Source organism: Pan troglodytes, chromosome 2, assembly GCF_028858775.2.
Source record: "Pan troglodytes isolate AG18354 chromosome 2, NHGRI_mPanTro3-v2.0_pri, whole genome shotgun sequence".
NCBI lineage: Eukaryota > Metazoa > Chordata > Mammalia > Primates > Hominidae > Pan > Pan troglodytes.
In genome coordinates, this window is record NC_086015.1 from 147,393,569 (window position 1) to 147,416,684 (window position 23,116).

Consider the following 23,116-nt stretch of genomic DNA (forward strand, 5'->3'; position numbering starts at 1 on the left):
TTGTCCATGGTGATTGTACTAATTTGCATTCCCACCAACAGTGTATAGGGGTTCCCTTTTCTCTTCATCCTCTCCAGCATTTGTTATTACCTGTCTTTTGGATAAAAGCCATTTTAACTAGGGTGAGATGGTATCTCATTGTGGTTTTGATTTGCATTTCACTAATGATTGATGATGTTGAGCACAGTTTCATATACCTATTCTCCATATGTGTATCTTCTTTTGAGAAATGTCTATTTAGATCTTTTACCAATTTTTAAATTGGATTATTTGTTTCATCCCTATTGAAGTGTTTGATCTCCTTGTATATTCTGGCTATTAATCTCTTCTCAGACGGGTAGTTTGCAAATATTTTCTCCCATATGGTGGGTTGTCTCTTTGCTTTGCCGATTGTTGCTTTGCTGTGCAGGAGCTTTTTAACTTGGTATGATTCCCTTTGTCCATTTTTCCTTTGCTTGCCAGTGCTTGTGGGATATTACTCAAGAAATCTTTGCCTAGTTGAATGTCCTGAACATTCTCAATGTTTTCTTTTAGGAATTTCACAGTTGGGGGACTTACATTTAAGTTTTTAATCCATTTTGATTTGATCTTTGTATATGGTGAGAGATAGGGGTCTATTTTCCTTCTTCTGCATATAGATATACAGTTTTCCCTGGAACATTTATTTAAGCAACTGTCCTTTCCTTAATGTATGTTCTTGGCATCTTTGTCAAAAATGAATTCACTGTAGATGTGTGAATTTACTTCTGGGTTCTTTGGTCCATTGGGCTATGTGTATGTTTTTAGGCCAGTATCATGCTGTTTTGCTTACTATGGCTCTGTAGTATAATTTGAAGTTAGGTGACATGATTCATCCACTTTTTTTTGTTGTAGTTAGGGTAACTTTGTTCTGGGTCTTTGTGGTTCCATATAAATTTTAGGATAATTTTTTCTATTTCTGGAAAGAATGTCATTGGTATTTTGATAAAGATTACATTGAATGTATAAATTTTTATGTGTAGTATAGAAATTTTAACAATATTAATTCAATTCTTGAACATGAAATATGATTCAATTTTTCTGTGTGTCCTCTTGCATCAATGTTTTATAGTTTCATTGTGGAGATCTTTCACTTCTTTGCTAAAGTGTATTCCTAAATATTTTACTATTTTATTTTATTTGTGGTATTGTACTTGGTATCTTTTTATTTTATTTTTATTTTACTTTATTTATTATATTTCTGGTATTGTATATGTTATATTTTTCATATTGTTTTCTGTTGCCATATAGAAATGCTAATAAATTGGTATGTTGGCTTTGTATTCTGTATCTTTAATGAATTTAACAGTTCTAATAGTTTAATTGTGGAGTCTTTATGTCTTTACAAATATAAGATTGTACCATCTGCCAACAAGAATAGTTTGACTTCTTCCTTTACAATTTCTTTCTTTGTCTGGTTGTTCTATCTAGAACATCCAGTATCAGTGGAAAACAGTAGTGAAAGTGGGAAGCTTTGTCTTGTTCCAGCTCTTAGAAGAAAGGCTTTCAGATATTCCCCATTCAGTGATACTACTGTGGGTCTGTTGTACATGACTTTTATTGTGTTGAAGTATATTCTTTGTATAACCAGTTTTTTTGAAGGTTTTTTTAATCATGAAAGAATGTTGAATTTTATCAAATGCTTTTTCAATGTCAGTTGAAATAATGTGTTGATCATTCTGTTGATATGATATGTCACATTGATTGATTTGTTTATGCTGAACCTTCCTTGCATTCCTGGAATAACTTCCACTTGGGCGTGATGAATAATTTTTTAATGTATTGTTGAATTCAATTTGCTAGCATTTTGCTGAGAATTTTTTTTTTTGAGAAGGAGTCTCACTCTTTCACCCAGACTGGAGTGCAGTGGCGCTATCTCGACTCACTGCAAACTCTGCCTCCCGGGTTCACACCATTCTCCTGCCTCAGCCTCCTGAGTACCTGGGACTACTGGTGCCCGCCACTGTGCCCGGATAATTTTTTGTATTTTTAATAGAGACGGGGTTTCACCATGTTAGCCAGGATGGTCTCAATCTCCTGACCTTGTGATCTGCCCGCCTTGTCCTCTCAAAGTGCTGGGATTACAGGCATGAGCCACCGCGCCCAGCCTTGCTGAGAATTTTTGCATCAATGGTCATTAGGCATATTGGCCTATAGTTTTCTTTTTTGATGTGTCATTTTCTGGTTTTGATATCAGTGTAATACTGGCCTCTTAAAATGAGTTTGACAGTGTTCCCTCCTCTTCTATTTTTCAAAATAGTTTGAGTAGAATTGGTATTACTTTCTTTTTAAATGTTTGGGGAAATTCAGCAGTCAAGCCATTGTGTCCTGGATTTTCTTTAGGAAACTTTTTATTACAACTTTGATCTCATTACTTATTATTGGTCTGCCCAGGTTTTGGATTTCTTCATGGTTCAATCTTGGTAGGCTGTATGTGTCTAGGAATGTATCTATTTTTTCTAGGTTTTCCAATTCACTGGCTTATAGGTGCTCATAGTAGCCACTAATGATCCTTTGAATTTCTGCAGTATCAGTTATAATGTCTCCTTGTTCATCTCTTATTTTACTTATTTCAGTGATATCTTCTTTTTTCTTAATCTGGCTAAAGGTTTGTCAATTAAGTTTGTCTGGTTAAAGGTTTGTCAATTTTTCTTAGTCTGGTTAAAAGTTTGTCAATTAAGTTTGCCTGGTTAAAGGTTTGTCAATTTTTCTTAGTCTGGTTAAAGGTTTGTCAATTTTCCTTCTCTTTTGATGAACCAACTTTTTGTCTCATTAATTTTTCGGGTTTTTTGTTCTAATTTCTACTCTGATCTTTATTGTTTCTTTACTTCTACTAATTTTTGGTTTGGTTTGCCTTTGCTTATCTAGTTATTTAAGATGCATCATAAGATTGTTTATTTGAAGTTTTTTTTTCCTTTTTTGAGGTAGATGTTTATTGCTATAAACTTTCCTCTTAGAACTGCTTTCACCATATCCTATATGTTTTGGTATGTTGTATTTTCATTTCATTTTTTTGTGAGAATTTTTTTAATTTCCTTTTTAATTCCTTAATTGATCCATTGATCAGTCAGGAACATATTATTTAATTTCCATGTATTTGTATCATCTTCAAAATTCCTTGTTATTGATTTCTAGTTTTATTCCATTTTGATAAGAGAAGATGCTTGATATTATTTCAGTTTTTTCGAATGTTGTAAGACTTGTTTTTTGTCCTAACATATGGTCTATCCTTGAGAATAATCCATGTGCTGAGGAGAAGAATGTGCATTTTGCAGCCATGGATGAAATATTCAGTAAATATTCATTTGGTCTACAGTACAGATTAAGTCTGATAATTATTTGTGGATTTTCTGTCTGGATGATCTGTTCAATGTTAAAAGTACGGTGACAAAGTTTCCAACTATTATTGTATTGGGGTTTATCTCTCTCTTTACCTCAACCAATATTTGCTTTATATATCCAAATGCTTCAGTGTTGGGTGCATACATATTTACCACTGTTGTATCCTTTTGTAGAATTTACCACTTTATCATCATGCAATGACCTTCTTTGTGTCTTTATAATTTTTGTGTTGAAATCTATTTTGTCTGCTATAAGTATAGCTACACTTGCTCTTTTTTGATGTCCATTTGCACGGAATGTCTTTTTCCATCTCTTTATTTTCAGTCTATGTGTGTCTTCATAGGTTTTAGTGTGTTTCTTGTAGGTAACATATTATCAATCTTGTTTTTTCATTCATTCAGCCATTTCATGACTTTTGATTGAAGAGTTTAGTCCATTTACATTTAATGTTATGTTTGACAAATAAGGATTTACTCCTGACTTTTTGTTACTTGTTTTCTTGTTGCTTTGGGTTCTTTTCTTCCTTCTTTCCTTTCTTTCTCACTTCCTTTTAGTGAAGTTGATTTTCTCAGGAGGTATGTTTCAATTTCTTGCTTTGTATTGGTTGTATCTGTATTTGCAGTGTATTGGTTGCATGTTTCTTGTATTGCATTTGCAGGGTATTGTTTGCATGTTTCTTTTTTTTTTTTTGAGATGGAGTCTTGCTCTGTTGCCCAGGCTGGAGTGCAACACCATAGTCTTGGCTCACTGCAACCTCTGCCTCCCAAGTTCAAGTGATTCTCCTGCCTCAGCCTCCAGAGTAGCTGGGATTATAGATGTGAGCCACCACATCTGGCTAATTTTTGTATTTTGAGTAGAGATGGGGTTTCACTATGTTGGCTAGGCTGGTTTTGAACTTCTGACCTCATGATCTGCCCGCCTTGGCTTCCCAAAGTGCTGGGATTACAGACATGGGCGACCATGCCTGGCCTGGTTGCATGTTCCTTAATTTGATGTTGCTATAAGGCCTGTGAATAATATCTTATAACCTATTGTATTAAACTGATGACAACACTGATTACATAAACAAAGTAACTGATGAGTAAAGAGAAAACTAATGAAAATTCTACACTTTAACTTCATCCTCCTGCATTTTAACTTTTTGTTGTTTGTATTCATATCTTATTATACTATGTCTTGAAAACTTTTAGTTATTATTTTTCATAGGTTCATCTCTTAGTCTTTCTACTCAAAATATGAGTAGCTGACATACCATAATAATATGTGTAATATATTCTGTATTTTTTGTGTACTTTGTTTGGCCAGTGAGTTTTGTACCTTCAGATGATTTCCTCCTGCACATTAAAATTCTTTCTTTCATATTAAATCCCTTTAGCATTTCTTATAGGACAGGTCTGGTGTTGATGAAATCCCTCAGTTTTTTTTAATGTATGGGAAAGTCTTTATTTCTCCTTAACATTTGAAGGATATTTTTGCTGAATATACAGCAGCACTTAAGTACTTTATTCCTTCAGCACTTGGTGTCATGCCACTCTCTCATGGCCTGTAAGGTTTCCACTGAGAAACCTATGGCCAGATGCATTGGAACTCCATCGAATGTTATTTGTTTCTTTTTTCTTGCTGCTTTTAGAATCCTTTATTCTCGAACTTTGGGAGTTGGATTATCAAATGTCTTAAGGTAGTCTTCTCTGGGTTAAATCTACTTGGTTTTCTATAATCTTCTTGCACTTGAATACTGATATCTTTCTCTAGGTTTGGGAAGTTCTCTGTTATTTCCCTTTCAATAAACTTTCCACCCTAATCTCTCTGTCTCTCTCTCTGTCTCTCTCTCTCTCTCTATCTCCTCTCTCAAGCCAATAACTCTTAAATGTGTCCTTTTGAGGCTATTTTCTAGATCTTGTAGGTGTGCTTAATTTTTTTGTTATTCTTTTTTCCTTTTTTCTCTGTGTATTTTCAAATAGCCTGTCTTTGAGCTCACTAATTGTTACTTCTGCTTGATCATTTCTGCTGTTTAAGATAATTATGCATTTTCAGTATGTCAATTCCATTTTTCAGCTCCAGAATTTCTGCTTGACCCTTTTCAATTATTTCATCTTTTTGTTAAATTTATTTAATAAGATTCTGAATTTCTTCTTTGTGTTATCTTGGATTTTATTGAGCTTTCTCAAAAAAGTTATTTCAAATTCTCTGTCTGAATTTATATCTCTGTCTTTGGGATTGGTCACTGCTGCCTTATTTAGTTCATTTGGTGATGTCATGTTTTCCTGAAAGATCTTGATGCTTGTGGATGTCCTTGGTGTCTGAGCATTGAAGAGTTAGATATTTATTACAGACTTCACAGTCTAGGTTTGTTTGTACTTCTCCTTCTTGGGAAGGCTTTCCAGATATTCGAAGAAACTTGGGTATTGTGATCTAGTATTTGGTCATTGCAGCCTTGTCTGCCTTAGGAGGCACCCTAAGCCCAGTAAGGCTATGGATTTTGCAGACTGGCTGAAGCACCTCCTAGGTGGTCTTGGATAAGACCCAGGAGAATTCCCTGGATTACCAGGCAGACTCTTATTCTCTTCTCTTACTTTTCCACAGACAAATGGAGTCTCTCTTTCTGTGCTGAACTCTCTGGAGCTAGAGGAGGATTGATATAAGCACCCCTGTGGCTACCATGACTAATACTGCACTGGGTTAGGACTGAAGCCAGCACAGCAATGGGTTTCACCCAAAGCCCACTTTGACAACTGCCTGGCTACCACTTATGTTCACTCAAGGCCCAAGGGCTCTACAATCAGCTGAGTGTCCTCCACTTCAAGGCAAGTTCTTCTTGGCCTTGGGCAGGTCTGGAGATGTTGTCTAGGAGCCAGAGCCTAGAGTCTGAAACCTTAGTAATTTACCTGGTAGTCTGTTCTACTGCAACTGAGCTGGTACTCAAGCCACAGAAAAGTCTTTCCTACTTTTTCCTCCTTTTATCCTAAGCAGAGGAGTCTCTACCCATGGCTACCACCCACCCTAGGCTCATGGTGTGTACTTCCTGGCTACCACTGATATTCACTCAAGTGCTCTTGGTCAAAGTCCAAGTGCTCTTCAGTCAGCTTATGGTGAATGCTACCACTCCTGAATCTCTCTCTTCAGGGCAGTTGGCTTCCCTCTGCCCGAGGGCAGGTCCAGGAATGCTGTCCTTGAGCCAAGGCCTGGAATCAGGAACCCCAGGAGCCCACTTGTTACTCTACTCTACTGTGGCAGAGCTGGTACCTAGACTTCAATACAAAGTCCCCTTTACTCTTCCCTCTCCTTTCCTGAAGTAGAAGTGGTCTCTCCCTATAGCCACCACAGCTGGGAATGTGCTGGGTCACACCTGAAGCCAGCATGGCTCTGAGTCCTACCGAAGGCCTACAGTGAGTATAGCTTGTATTCTTGACCCTCCATTTCAGCGTCTATCTGCAGAACAATACAATGCTGATTTTATTCCGATCTGAAATTCTTTTGGTAACTTTAGCTGGGACTCCATTCAATCATGGATGTGTAGAAGATTCATGTGTATAGACTTGAATAGTTAATGTTTATGAAGCACATTCTATTGCCAGCTGTCTTCTAAACACTTAAACTTTACATTGATTTACTCACTCACTTAATCTCCATTGCAACGATATGAAATAGTGACATTACCACCATTTTATAGATGAAAACTGAGGCTCAGAATGTTTTGGTACTTTCTCAAGATCTTACTGCTAGAAAAGATGTACAGTCTCCTCAATGGTTGGAACTTGCTTCATCCTTGCTACCTTAGTGTGGTGTATTTATAAATATCTTTGGCTTTACTATGTTGATCATTTTTGGTGACCTGCTTTTCTTCAAACTAGACATCTATCTTCCTCCATTCTCTTAAGTTATCATTGATGCAAATTTTTTGTTTGGAGATAATTAAGTCTAATCATTAGTGGAAAGCATAGTATAGTGTTGGAAACAGTTTTAATATTAATGTCAAACTTTACTATGGCTAGAAAATTATTTAGCAGATTTCTTACTGGCATGTCCTCCATAGAGCCTCGGCACATGTCACACCATTCTAACTATGGGGCCTCTCTTCTCTCTCTTCTCTCCATTCCCACGGCTTCACATACTCTACTCTGGCAACCTAGGGAAAAACAAAATTCCTTTCACTTTACTATGCAGGGAAGTTCACGTTTCTCTTTTTAATTTCCTCTTGTTTCAAGTCACACATGAACTCTTACTTTTCCTGTCCAAAGAAGCTGTTCTAAATATTTTCCTAAATAAAAAACCACCTTCACTAATATATGTAAATATAACTATACTTATTTTTTAAATTTTAAATACTGATATTTTTCTTTTTTACTACATCTATTAATAGCAAAAAAGTAAAAAAGAACTTAAATGTGTGATTATAAGAAATTTAACAAATAAAAGACATTTCCATAGGACAAATTATGTGTTTAGTTATACAGGAAAATGTTCACTAAACAGTAAGTTAAGAAAACAGATTGTAAAAGATTACACACAACACTATGTGCAGCTTGCTACCTTATTTTTAAACAAAAGATATCAGGACCCCTATTATATATACCAACTATTATTTGTCACACACTATAACTAAGTGATCTTCTCATGGCCTATTCTAATATGTAAGATCATCTGCTTTTACTCAAACACTGCTAGCCACTGTGATTCCCTAATACTACCTTTACAAATGGAAAATAATTACTAAGGGCTTTCTCTGTGCTTAATATAGTTCTAGGCACTTCACAGTTATGAACTCACTTAAAGTCATTCACAACAACCCAGTAAGGCACATCTCACTACAATCCTCACTTTATAGCTGAATAAACTGAAGTACAGATAAGTTAAATATCTGTTGAATTCATAAAGCAGCAGTAGCAAAGCCAGATTTGAACCCAGGAAGTCTGGTTCTGGATCCTACACTCCTATCTACTAAGCTTGAGTGTTTATCTTCTTGCCTCTAGTTCTCAGATAACATTTTTTCCTACTTCAATTGGTTCTGCTTCAGTCAACCTTGGCCATTTCTAATGTGTGCTTCTCTGTTAGGGTGGATAGAATAGGAGTGCTTAGAATAAACATCTAACATCTTAAATGAATAACCTTAATTTTATGCAAAATATTAAATCAATCATTTCTAATCAAAGGAACATTTATAATAGCTTCACTGCCTCTCCCATATAGAAAGGAGTTGAGCCTTTTCTTCATTTGTAAACCTCTTATTGTTTCATACAGGTATAGAGTTTTTTCCAATAACTGAGTGGCTGGAATTCTGGTTGTCAGAGGCTTGAGATGGTGATTATATACTTTTATATACTTTATGTTACTTGCTGGTCAGCCGCTTCATTGTCTGTGGAAGAGCTCAGAGATAAGAGGGTTTAGTAAGCATCTGGTGCCTCCATTGATAAACTTGGAGAAACCCCACACATGTAAATAATGGATTGTAGCTGAAATGTTCTTGTATTTATGCCTAATGAGTCTTGGGTTAAGAATGATGGGTAGGGGATTTCCATATAGCCTAGTGACACTGATAACAGGTTTGACAATAGGCAAAGCATTTTCTTACCTGATCTGGTTTAGTCAGGCCCTTGGCTGGCCCTGGAACATCCATGGCTCCCAGGATCCTCAGTGGGGAGAAGGTAACAGCCAAGCTGGCAGGAGAACAGTAGGTCTCACAGTACTTTATTGTAAGGTTATGTTTTCATCTTGTTGCAATCTCTGGTTGACTGGACAGGAGTTTCTTCTTCATGAGGGTATATCATAAATGAGTTACCACACAAATTCTCTGTAAAAACTGGCATTTCTTCATATCTGCCTTCAAATAGTTTAGCAATCAATTTCTCTAAAGTTTCCTGCTTAAGAATTATTTTTTTTTCATGAAGATCAAAGCCAGCTTTATAAGTGAAGGTGCTAAAAAGGGTGAAAATGACACTGATTTCCAGCAGATAAGATTAATACTTGTTGTTTCACCATGGTTTCCAAAACAAAACAAATGATAATCACTAAACATGAAGCTCCTGGGCAAGGAGTTTGCTGGCACATAAACTGATTTTCCTTGCAGACGTGGCTGTCTGCTTCCTGTGGCTGCAGTGGGAGGGAAGGTTTTGGAGGACAGTGTGAGATGATTGAAGAGCAAATGCCTTTGCCCTGAATTTTTTACCTAGTCTTTCCAGTTGTTTGACATAGAATTCTGCTCTCCTCCCCTCCTCCTGTTCTTCCAATTCTTATTTTATACAATTAAAGGTATCCTTTAAATAAGTACACATAAAAAATTGCAATGTAAGACCATCACATAATCTCCCTTTAAAAACCGTGGGTTCATTTTGACGTGTAAGACTTGCCTTGTGCTACTGCATGATACCATCTTTTGGGTGTTAGAGTACTGCCCTGTGGCCCTTTGACTGGGTTGCTTTTGTTATCACAGTATGTCAACCATGATTTGCCCTGTTGTGCAGTTGTGCTGTCAGTAGCTTTGTTTTGACAGTTTTAGTTATGTTTCTCCTTATAGCATATTGTCACACATACACTGGCAAGAAGAAATGTAGTTTGCTAAATAAAAATCCTCCAGGAAAAGGAGAGAAGTCTAATAGCTGTTTGGACAACTATAAATGATTTTTGAGTTAATGTGTTTCATGTCGGGACAAGACCCACTTCTAGATAATGTAAAAAATGTTTTAATATATAATTTATGAGAAACTAGAGGTTTTAAAGAAAAAATTAATGGATTATTTTATCCATTAAAATATTTTAATTTTGCACAGATTCATATGAAATATTGGTGAAAATAATGATGTGTTAAAACCTATCTCAATTATGGAATAAGACTTTGCACATGCTGTGCTTTACCAAAAGAAATTATTTCTCTTTGTGTTTCTGTTTGCTTGTACTCTCAGAAGGCCTATGACTCTAGAAAGGTTAAGAACCATAGTGTGCTGCTGGTACAGACATACGCTGATTATCTGGCACACCAAAGAGCTAGGTTACCTTGGACACATCTGATGGCAAGCACAGGACAATTATACCCAGAAGGCTCTGTCACAGGGTATCTTGATGTCCAGTCAGTATTTCTCTTTTAATTCTATAGGAATCTGGAATATTTCCATGATTGGGATAGATGGAAAGGGGCCACATAATGGCCCAGAAGACAAAGACCCTCAGTTTGCCAGCTATTTAAGCATTTCTGTATCCATCTTTGATTTGGAGGGTCTGAACTAATTCTATCCCTCAAAACCAGCCCTTACAATTTCATATGCTTCCTCTTTCATGATAGTCCCTGAGCCTAGAAAGTGGGTGCTTGTGTAGTTTTAGCAGAGTGTTGGCAACAAAAAGCAGATTGGGTTCAATGGGATCCAAATGAGGAACATTCGCAGGCTTTTTCAAATCATCTGTAGTTTTCAGAATACCATGATTCTGATTTTCTTGGAAGAAGTAAAGCAACAAGAGATAACTAACATTAATGATTTGACAATCAAAAGATAAGTTGTGTGTCAGAACAGAAAAAAGAAGCTGTTCTATTAGGCAACTCAAAAAGAAAGGTCAGGTCTGGATTCTAGTAATAGATATGTTATAATTTTACTTTGAAACTTAATTTCTACTCTGTATTCCCCTCTTTTATATAATATAAAGATAAATTATATTCTCTTTTATATTCTTTTTATATTCTCTTTTATACAATATAAATACAAATTATATTCTCTTTTTTTTTTTTTTTTTTTTTTTTGAGACGGAGTCTCGCTCTGTCGCCCAGGCTGGAGTGCAGTGGCGCGATCTCGGCTCACCGCAAGCTCCGCCTCCCGGGTTCACGCCATTCTCCTGCCTCAGCCTCCCGAGTAGCTGGGACTACAGGCGCCCGCTACCACGCCCGGCTAATTTTTTGTATTTTTAGTAGAGACGGGGTTTCACCGTGTTAGCCAGGATGGTCTCGATCTCCTGACCTCGTGATCCGCCCGCCTCGGCCTCCCAAAGTGCTGGGATTACAGGCGTGAGCCACCGCGCCCGGCCTATATTCTCTTTTATAAAGAGAAATTATAGTAAGGCCAATCTGTGTGCAAAATAAGTTTTAGTCTTATTATATTTGGCCAGATTATTTGCATAAAGTGCAGCAAGGAGATTGGCCATATACGCTCCTTTTAAGTTGGCTTTGCTAGAACTTAATTTTTTTTTATTATACTTTAAGTTCTAGGGTAAATGTGCACAACGTGCAGGTTTGTTACATACGTATACATGTGCCATGTTGGTGTGCTGCACCCCTTAACGCGTCATTTACATTAGGTATTTCTCCTAATGCTATCCCTCCCCACTCCCTCCACCCCACGACAGGCCCCAGTGTGTGATGTTCCCTACCCTGTGTTGAAGTGTTCTCATTGTTCAGTTCCCACCTGTGAGTGAGAACGTGCGGTGTTTGGTTTTGCTAGAACTTAATTTTAAAATATGTTACTCCAGACAAAGCCTTGGTAAAATAACCAGTGTCTCCAATTGTGTCCTTGTGTCCTGTTACAAAAGAAAAAATATTCTTACTGAACTTATGCAAATAATTATATTACCATAAAATAAGAATTCTCATGAATAGTTTCCAAATTTTGGAGAACTCAGGTAGAGAAAATGGTAAACTGCTCACGAAAGTGTACTTTACAATCAGAGTAGCAGCCTTTCAAATATGATGTTGTCCTTTCACCTTGGAACTGCCATCCACAAGTAAAGCAGCTCTTTGACAGTGAAGTGAGAGTTGTTTATCTGGCACTTCAAAATCCAGCAGCTCTTCACAATTCCAGAGTCAGTCCTGTCTTCCTCCTAGTGTGGATGAGGAAACAGTTGAGCTGTGGACATCGGTGCATTGACTTTCGATCATGCCGTGGAACCTGGGGTTCTCCAGGTATCCTATCCTTATAGACCAATCATATCAACTGAAGAATAATGAGGGTCACAAATATGGAAAGGAGAGCCTTATTTCTCATAAAGGGTTGTAGCCTGCTGGGTAGCCATTCTGACAAGTTGGGAAGTGTAGCCTCTGGCCAGAAGCCAGAAACTTGGCACTTCCTAGGTCATTTTTAAAATACAAATTTCAGCTGGTTAGCCCAAGAGAGCATGAAACTATTCAACTCTTGGTTGAACTATTCAACTCTTGCTCTTGACAATAGCAACAATAGCAGGTTTTAGTTTTTTAAGCCTGTAAGTACATTTTCTTTATCTCTAATCTCAAAACTCCTAGCTTGAGTTTCTTCAAAATGAATTTTTTTAAATTTGAGGAGCACTTGAAATAAAAGCTTAGCCTTATGAGTAAAGTGTTTATTATCTGATATGTATATGTGTGTGTGTATATATATGTGTGTGTGTGTGTATGTGTGTGTGTATATATATCTTATATATATGTGTGTGTGTATATATATACATAAAGATATATATATATATATATATCTTTTTTTTTTGAGACTGATGCTCACTATATCTTCTAGGCTGGTCTCAAGCTCCTGGGCTCAAGTGATCCTCCTACTTCAGCTATCTGATATGTCTTAAGTCAGGAATCTGTTATGTGGCTTCCTAAATAGATCAATCTTCTAACAAATTCTAACAAGTCAAGATTTTCCTAATTGGCTTTTCACTGTCTTTCAAACAAAAGATGAACCTTTATGCACTGTATTAGTCAAGGGTCTCTAGAGGAACAGAAATAATGGAATACATATTCTTATATATATATAAACATATATAAACATATATATATAAACATATATATATATAAACATATATATATATAAAGTTTATTCATTATTAACTCACATGATCACAAGGTCCCACAATAGGCCATCTGCAGGCTGAGGAGCAAGGAGAGCCAGTCCAAGTTCCAAAACTGAAGAACTTGGAGTCCAATGTTTGAGGGCAGGAAGCATCCAGCATGGGAGAAAGATGTAGGTTTGGAGGCTAAGCCAGCCTCTCTATTCATATTTTTTCTGCCTGCTTATATTCCAGCTACACTGGCAGCTGGTTAGATTGTGCTCACCCAGATGAAGGGTGGGTCTGCCTTTCCCAGCCCACTGACTCAAATCTTTAGCAACACCCTCACAGACACACCAAGGATCAATGCTTTGTGTTCCTCAACCCAATCAAGTGGACATTCCGTATTAACCATCACAAGTCCACCCCTTGTCAACTTGATCCCACACACATCTCCTCAGATCATACATAATCTTCAAATAAACACAATAATAAGGTCATAATTACACCTAACATAACACAACTATCCTTCATACAACCAGAAACACACCAATCCCCAACTCAAATACGATTACATAAAGTTAGCAATACTTAAATACTGATGTGAAGTCAATAAATTTTATGTCACATGATAAAGGAGCAATGAGATAAAATGAAGATATTTTCTTAGTACAAGTGAATACAAGCACAAACATGTTTTTAACAAAAGAAGAAAATACTCATGACAATTACAGTCCTCATTTCTGCAGCTGGTCATGTGGTTGTAGCTGGTATTGATGACTACTTTCTTCTACTACCCATTCTGTATTCCCTTTGCCTTCAGCAAGCACCTCAGCAGGTCGTGGTTTTTTTCCTGGTTGGGTGACCCAGACCTTCATTCCTAAAGGGTCTTGGTCATTTGGGGTCCTGCCTGGATTGGGCTGTTGCACTTTCCCACTGACCTTAAATACAGGGCATGGTAATACTAAGCTAAGAGATGCTCTAATGGATCTCCTGTATTCCATGCATACTCTTCCTTACCTCTGTTGTGGAGTAGTAGACTGATTTCTTCTTGATAGCCTGGGTCAATCAACCCAGCCAACACCATCACTCCCTTCTTAGTCTATTGACTTAAAGGTAGGAGGAACCTAAAGTGTCCAGGTGACAATCTTAACTTCCAGTCTAATGGAATCATTGTTCTACTGGACACACTCCCAGTGGAAGTGTTTCTCCCTCTGGAACTAAGACCTCTAGGCCAGCAGAACGTAATGTCACAGGAACAGGAAGCAAAACTTTTGCTCATGGATCACTAGGGGTGATGGTGAGTGGTGCCACTTCCACTTCCATCCCTTGATTCCTGGACCCATGAATCCTGGCTATGGGAGAAACAGTACCATATATTGGACACTGATTCAGAGCCTACACAGTCTTCTGGAGAGCTTTGCCCCAGCCCTTCAATGTATGGTCACCTAATTGGCCTTGTAATTGTGACTTCAAAAGGCCATTCCACCGTTCTGTCAATCCAGCTGCTTCAGGATGATGGGGAACATGGTAAGACCAGTGAATTCCATGAGCATGAGCCCACTGCTACACTTCTTTAACCATGAAGTGAGTGCTTTGGTTAGGGGCAATGCTGTGTGGAATACCCTGATGGTGGATATAGTATTCCGTGAATCCATGGATGATAGTCTTGGCAGAAGTATTGTCTGAAGGATAGGCAAACCCATATCTGGAGTGCCTATTCAAGTGAGGACAAACCCCTGCCCTTTCTATGATCAAGAAGTCCAATATAATCAGCCTGCCACCAGGTTGCTGGCTGATCACCCCGAGGAATTGTGCCATATCGTGGGCTCAGTGTTGGTCTCTGCTGCTGGCAAATTGGGCACTCAGCAGTGGCCGTAGCCAGGTCAGCCTTGGTGAGTGGAAGTCCATGTTGCTGAGCCCATGTGTAATATTCATCCCTGCCACCATAGCCACTTTGTTTATGGTCCCATTGGCCAATGACAGGGGTAGCTGGGGAAAGAGGCTGAATGGTGTCCACAGAACAGGTCATCCTATCCACTTGATTATTAAAATCCTTCTCTGCTGAGGTCATGTGTTGGTAAGCACTCACATGGGATACAAATATCTTCACAGTTTCTGACTACTCAGAGAGGTTCATCCACATACCTCTTCCCCAAATTTCTTTGTCACCAGTTTTCCAATCATGCTTCTTCCAAGTCCCTGACCATCCAGCCAAACCATTGGCCACAGCCTATTAATCAGTATATAATCGCACATCTGGCCATTTCTCCTTCCATGCAAAGTGTACAACCAGGTTCACTGCTCGAAGTTCTGCCCACTGGGAAAATTTACCTTCACTGCTGTCCTTCAGGGATGTCCTAGAAAGGGGCTGTAGTGCTGCAGCTGTCCACTTTTTGTTGGTGCCTGCATATTGTACAAAGCCATCTGTGAACCAGGCCCTAGTCTTTTCTTCCTCTGTGAACTGATCATAGGGAACTCCCCATGAGGCCATGGGTGCGAAGAGAAGGCACCATGGCAGGAGTGGAGACCGTGGGCATTTGAGCCACTTCCTCATGTAACTTACTTGTGCCCTGAGGATCTGCTTGAGCCTGATCCCGTGTGTACCACTTCCATTTGATGATGGAATGCTGCTGTGCAGGACCACTTTATGACTAGATGGATCAGACAGCACCCAGTTCATGATGGACAGTTCAGGTCACATGGTGACTTGATGACCCATAGTCAAACGTTCAGTTTCCACCAAAGCCCAGAAATGGGCCAAGAGCTGTTTCTCAGGAGCAAAGTACTTATCTTCTGAAGATGGCAAGGCTTTGCTCCAAAATCCTAGAGGCCTCTGCTGTGGTTCACCTGTGGGGGCCTACCAAAGGCTCAAAATAGCATCCCTATCTGCCACTAACACCTTAAGCACCATTGGATCTGTTGGGTCATATGGCCCAAGTGGCAGAGCAGCTTGCACAGCAGTTCTGGACCCCACTCAAAACTGGTAGCCTTTTGAGTCACTAGATAAATGGGCTGGAGTGACACACCCAAATGAGGAATGTGTTGCCTCCAAAATCCAAATAGGCCCACTAGGCCTATTGGCCCACTAGGCGTTGTGCCTCTTTCTTGGTTGTAGGAGGGGTCAAACGCAGCAACTCATCCTTCACGTTAGAAGGAATATCTCAACAGGCCCCACACTACTGGACCCCTAGAAATTTTACTGAGGTAGAAGTTCCCTGAATTTTAGTTGGATTCATTTCCCATCCTCTGGCATGCAAATGTCTCACCAATAAGTCCAGTGTGTTTGCCATTTCTTGCTCACTGGATCCAATCAACATAATGTCATCAATGTAATGGACCAGTGTGATACCCTGTGGAAGCAAAAAGTGATCAAGGTCTCTTCAAGTAAGATTATGACACAAAGCCAGAGACTTGATATACCCCTGGGGTAGAACAGTAAAGGTCTATTGCTGGCTTTGCCAGCTGAAGGTAAATTGCTTCTGGTGGACCTTATGTATAGGAATGGAGAAAAAGGCATGTGTCAAGCAACAGCTGCATGCCAGGTACCAGGAGATGTGTTAATTTGCTCAAGCAATGAAACCACATCTGGTACAGGAGCTGCAATTGGAGTCACCATTTGGTTAAGCTCACAATAATTCACTGTCATTCTCCCAAGATCCATCTGTTTTCCTCACAGGCTATATGGGAGAGTTGAATCGGGATGTGGTGGGCATCACCACCCCTGTGTCTTTCAAGCCCTTGATGGTAGCACTAATCTCTGCAATCCCTTTAGAGATGTGATATTGTTTTTGAAGTACTATTTTTCTAGGTAGAGGCAGCTCTAATGGCTTCCATTTGTCCTTTCCTACCATAATAGCTCTCACCCTACCAGGTAGGGGGCCAATGTGGAGGTTCTGCCAGCTGCTAAGTATGTCTATGCCAATTATGCATTCTGGCACTGGGGAAATGACCACGGGATTAGTCCAGGGACCCACTGGACCCACTGTAAGTTGGACATGAGCTGAAACTCCTTGAATTACCTAACTTCCATAAGCTCCTACTTTAACTGGAGGACCACGGTGATGTTTTGGGTCCCTTGGAGTCAACATCAGCTCAGAGCCAGTGTCCAGTAGTCCCCAAAAAGTCTGATCATTTTCCTTTCCTCAATGCACAGTTATCCTGGTAAAAGGACGGAGGTCTCCTTGGGGAAAGATGGGAGAAAGATTCACTACATAAATTGATGGTAATGTGGTGGGGTCCTTCCTCAAGGGGACCCAGCCTTTCCTTCATTCAAGGGGTTCTGGGTCTTTAAACTGTCTCAAGTCTGGAAATTGATTGAGGGGCTGTAATTCTCTGTTTTTATAATTCAAATTAGTCTTTTATTCATTTAACCTAGAAGTTCTCTGCTTGTGTAAATTAAGTAGGAATGCAGTAGGCTTCTTATCAATTTCACTTCTAGGAATACAATGATTAATTAGCCAGTGTCAGAGCTCTACATGTGTCAAACTATTCTGATTGCCACTTTGCCTCTGCTGTTCATTATGGCAGCTACGCCCACGTTGCCTTTCATGGTTGAATGCCGCCACTTGGATCCTGCCACCTTGGGATTCAATTATTCCCACTGTATTTAAATTTTGTAGCTGAGTGACTGTGGTTCCCACTGTTAAATCTGACATACAGAGAAGAGCAATTACAGGGCTCTTCAAAGATGCAGGTGCTGCCTTCACAAATGTATTTTGTAAGGCACTGGTCAAGGGTATATCTTCTGGACCCTCCTAGCTGGGATGAGTACGTCTAAAGTGACGAACCCACTCTACCATCCAATCTCCCTAAGCCTTTGGATCCCTTCCTCTACATTAAACCAAGGGAGATCAGGCATTTCCAGCTCACTCACAGTGGGCCATCTTTTAATCCATATTTCAGCTTACCAAACAAATAAACTATTAGAACCTTTTTTAACTCCCCAAGCTGCAACATTAAATGTAGAGTCCCTACTCAGTGGGCCCAAATCAATAAATTCAGCCTGATCCAACTCTTTGTTCCTTCCACCGTTATCCCACACCCATCCCATGCCTGTTCTCCAGATTTATGTTTATATAAATTAGAAAACTCAAGCAGTTCTTTTCGAGTATAGTGTACCTCCTCATGGGTCATACTGTCAATGTCACCTCTAGGGACCTGCCAGGACTTTAGTTATAGGTCTAGAAGCAAACAGGGGTGTTGGGGTGGCTCTTAAGGAGAATCAACATTATCTTGCCTGGCAACTGCCTCAGGGGAGACCATCACTATTGCCTCAGGCAACACAGGGTTTATCTCCTCAGACAAAGATGGAAAGGTGGATGGCAGCGTGGGTCGGGGAGGGGCTGTTGCCACCACTCGGGTTGGGGAAACCGTTTCTTCTGACAAGAAAGGTTCATCAGAGTTTACAAACTCAGTCTCCCCAGCTTCATCAGGGTCCTCCCACACATCCCCATTCCAAGTTGCAGGGTCCCATTCTTTTCCAATCAGTGCCCTCACTTTAACAGTACACACCTGGTTAGGCTGTGCATGCACCTTTCCTTGCAGGTCAGCCACTTGCATGATTAGAGCTTGTGTCTGTTTTTTCACAATTGCAGCCCTTTCTATACAGGAGATAAGACTCTCACTCAGGGCAATCTTAGCAGATTTGAGGATCAGTATCTGCTTCTGAAGCTGGGAGATAGAATCCCCGAGTTCATCATTTTCTTTCATCACTTTGTCCACTGAACTTAGGAGTAACCAACCAGCTTCTTTATGTTGTTTTCTCACATATGGTCAAAGTTATTAGGTAAAGAGTCACTAAACTCTTTGCCTCTCACGAGTGATTAATCAGGAGTGGTTAAATGCATTTATTTTGCATAACTTTCTAAACAGTTCATGCCAAGGACTATCAGTGTTCTCCATATTATTAGGAGTAAATTCCTTAACATTTTTGGGTCTAATCATACTAAGCAGCCAACTCCAGAAACCCCCATATCAATGAAAGAACTCCATCCTTAATATTCTGTTTCCCTAGAACCACTTCTGGTACCAAAATCTATATTTGTCAGGGTTCTCTAGAGGGACAGAGCTAATGGAATATATATATATTATATTATAAATATTCCAAAAATGGAATATATATATATATAATATATATATATATATATATATAAATGGGAGCTTATTAAGTATTAACTGATATGAACACAAGGTCCCACAATAGGCCATCTGCAGGCTTAGGAGCAAGGAGAGCCAGTCCAAGTTCCAAAACTGAAGAACTTGGAGTCTGACGTTTGAGGGCAGGAAGCATCCAGCATGGGAGAAAGATGTAGCCTGGGAGGTTAGACCAGACTTTCTTTTCAAATTTTTCTGCCTGCTTACATTCTAGCCACGCTGGCAGCTGATTAGATTGTGCACACCCAGATGAAGGGTGGGTCTGCTTTTCCCAGCCCACTGACTCAAATGTTAATCTCCCTTGGCAACACCCTCACAGACACACCCAGGATTAATGCTTTGTATTATTCCATCCAATCAACTTGACGCTCACTATTAAAGGTCACTTGCACCCACCTCTTTGCTCATGTTGTTCCTTTTGCTGGAGATTCCTGATGTCCTTTTGAAATTTTCAAACTATTCATCCTTCCTGGCCAAATTCAAGTAACATTTCCTTATTTTTTCTCTAAGACACCACTACTTATCCTTTATTTTATCTTAAAAATGTGCTTATGTTCCTAGAGCTTATTTTGTTCTTATATTCTTGCTACCTGACTTTATGCCTGTATTTCTCAATGACTGTAAATTACTCAAGTGCAGGGAACATTTTTCTCTTTACTTCAATTTCTTATGTAAAGAGTGAATGCTCAGTAATTGTAAACTTGATTAAAAGACCCTGAAATAGGTCCAGGTACATGGAGCACATGGTAGAGTCTATAAGCCTCTTGTTTTAGTGATGTTTCAGCTTATGGTGCCTCAACATTTTTGGCTGATGTACCAGTGAAGTGGATGAGCCTGACAATATTTTTCTGCTTTCATGGTGGACTTCACTGTTATGTTTTGATTATTCTACTCAAGAGGAATTTGAGTATATTCACTATAAGTGGCACAGATACAATAGAAAATTTAAAAACAACATCAATCAACTAACTTGAAAAGTAACATGAAACAAAAGGCCTGAATAACAAAAAATGGGCAGGGGAAAATTTAGCTAGAAAGCATAGCTTAACTAAGGCAATCTTTTGCACATTTACTATATGGGAACATTGAAAACCTTTGCATACAGCATCTCTGACGTAGATAAACTAGAGGTTGCTAAGGCACTAGATGATTGATTAGCGTATTTCATAAGCATTAATAGGATAAGTTGGATTTTTCAAGATCTGTATAGAAAACAAATATTGAGATTTCTACTAAATATCTCAAGCAGAGATATTCTGAGCTGTTGATACAACTTTCCAATCTAGGACCTCTTCTACCTGATTACCTGCTGCAGGGCTGATAGCATCAAATTGAGTGGAAAGGAGACATTAAACAATAAGTTCATGATCCTTGGGAGCTAAGCAATCCATTGGCAGCCACCTCCAGGTGTATAAAAATTTCAGTAATATTTCCATGCAAAGACTGCCACCAGTAAGAACCAAGGGTCACTAAGAGGTGTAGCTTACAAGCAGCTGACAGATACACCATCCCCAAGCAAAGGTTTCTTTAACTTTATCCTATCTTAAAGCTAACTTAAGCTAGTTAGCTAGCTTAAGTAAAAGCAGGATGAAAGTAGGCGTTGTTTACGAAGAACCAGTGGAGTTCCATTGAACTGAAAGGCAGATGGTGGATCCAGGTGGAAAGGTCAGAGACAGGGGGTCCCTCTTCTTCTCTTGGCCTGTCTGCTTCACCTTATATTTAGTTGGCAGATGCTTTTCTCTGCTTCTTTGTGCAAGGACTAGATGTATCACCATGAGGCATGACTCCGCAGTCCTCAAATTTAGATGTCCTTAAAAGTTAAATGTCATTAGATAAGTGAGTGGAGTCACTGAATCTTAACTGTAACCTCATAGGAGGGATTACTCCGGCTTAGGTCAGTATCCACCCTAATTGAACTAAGAGCGGCAAAAGGGACAGAGGGTTTTAGAAGTTTACTGCTGAAGAGGGTTTAGGGGAAAGGATAGAACCTGGACAGCCACTCACAAATGTCTCATTTAATGAGTATAGCAGTGGTTCCCAACCTTTTTGGCACTAGGGACTAGTTTCGTGTAAGACAGCTTTTTCATGGATCGGGCTAGGGTGGGTGGGAGGATATGGTTTCAGGACGATTCAAGCCCACTTAATTTGTTGTGCACTTTATTTCTATTATTTTTACATTGTAACAGATAATGAAATAATTATACAACTCACCTTAATGTAGGATCAGTGGGAATCCTGAGCATGTCTTCCTGCAACTAGACAGTCCCATCTGGGGCTGACAGGACACAGTGACACCCAAAGTGTGTTGCTTATGTCCAGGCTACTCATAATCTCATTTTGATTGCTGTCACTGCAGAAAACCCTGCTTCACAAAGATAGGATGTTGGAAATGGGAGCAGGCTTTTCAGTGCTTTTTGGCAATCTCAGGATATTCCACCTTGACTTTAATCCAGAATGTATTAAACACACTGTCTCAAACACACTTTTAAGGCCACTTTCATTTGTGATCCCAAGAAGTTGATCCTCTTCTAGCACAGATAAAGTCAACTTCCCTGGCATATTCATAAATAGGCCAAGGATCCAATCCTTGCCAATTAGGGAGTCTTGTGTGGTTAGGAAGTAATGCTCAAACTCTTTTGAAAGCTGAGATAGGTGATCACGCAGCAGCTGGGAGAAAGAAGGCCCCAACTCAGTCTCTTTCTGTATTACTTTTATGGTATGTTTCTCTTTACAAATGGAATGCTTTTAACAGCAGCAAAGTCACCTCTTGTGTCCTCGCTACTTAGGAATTTCTTTTGCCAGATACCCTAAATCATCTCTCTCAAGTTCAAAGTTCCATAAATCTCTAGGGAAGGGACAAAATGCCACCAGTCTATTGCTAAAATATAACAAGAGTCACCTTTGCTCCAGTTCCCAACAAGTTCCTCATCTCCAGGCTGAGACCATCTCAGCCTGACCCTTATTGTTCATATCACTATCAGCAATTTTGTCAAAGCCATTCAACAAATCTCTAGGAGGTCCCAATCTGTCCCACATTTTCCTGTCTTCTTCTGAATACTCCAATCCAAATTGTTCCAACCTCTGCCTGTTACCCAGTTCCAAAGTCGCTTCCACATTTTCGGGTATGTTTTCAGCAACACCCCACTCTCCTGATACCAATTTATTGTATTAGTCAGTTTTCACACTGCTGATAAAGACATACCTGGGGCTGGGAAAAAGAGGTTTAATTAAACTTACAGTTCCACATGCCCGGGGAGGCCTCAGAATCATGGTGGAAGGTGAAAGGCACTTCTTAAACGGTGGCAGCAAGAGAAAATGAGGAAGATGCAAAAGCAGAAACCCCTGATAAAACCATCAGATCTCATGAGTCTTATTCACTACCATGAGAACAGCATGATGGAAACCACTCCCATGATTCAAATTACCTCCCATTGGGTCCCTCCCACAACACATGGGCATTCTGGGAGTACAATTCAAGATGAGATTTGGGTGGGGACACAGAGCCAAACCATATCACTTTCAAAATCTCTGCAAATGTTTGAAACGTGTCAGACAATCCCAATGTTCACTCCTTGACCCCATAATTTCAGTTTGGCTTTGAATGCAGCCACTTTATCTGCCTCAACTTGAACACAGCTGTCCTTCTCCCCTTAAGTGACAAATTGAGTTTGCTGAGGAGGTTGAATATGTCACACAAGCAAGTTTTGAGATTCATCTGTGTCACTGAAATGTGCTGCCAGTGGTGAATGTTTCTCTAAAAGAAGTATCGGCCCTCATAACTGAAAAACTCTGGCCAGTGAGCTATCTTTAGAAAGTCGTCTCACTTCTGTGTATGAGAGAAGACGTGTGTGCTGTGTCCATCTCCTCACAGAGCTGCAAGAACAGACAC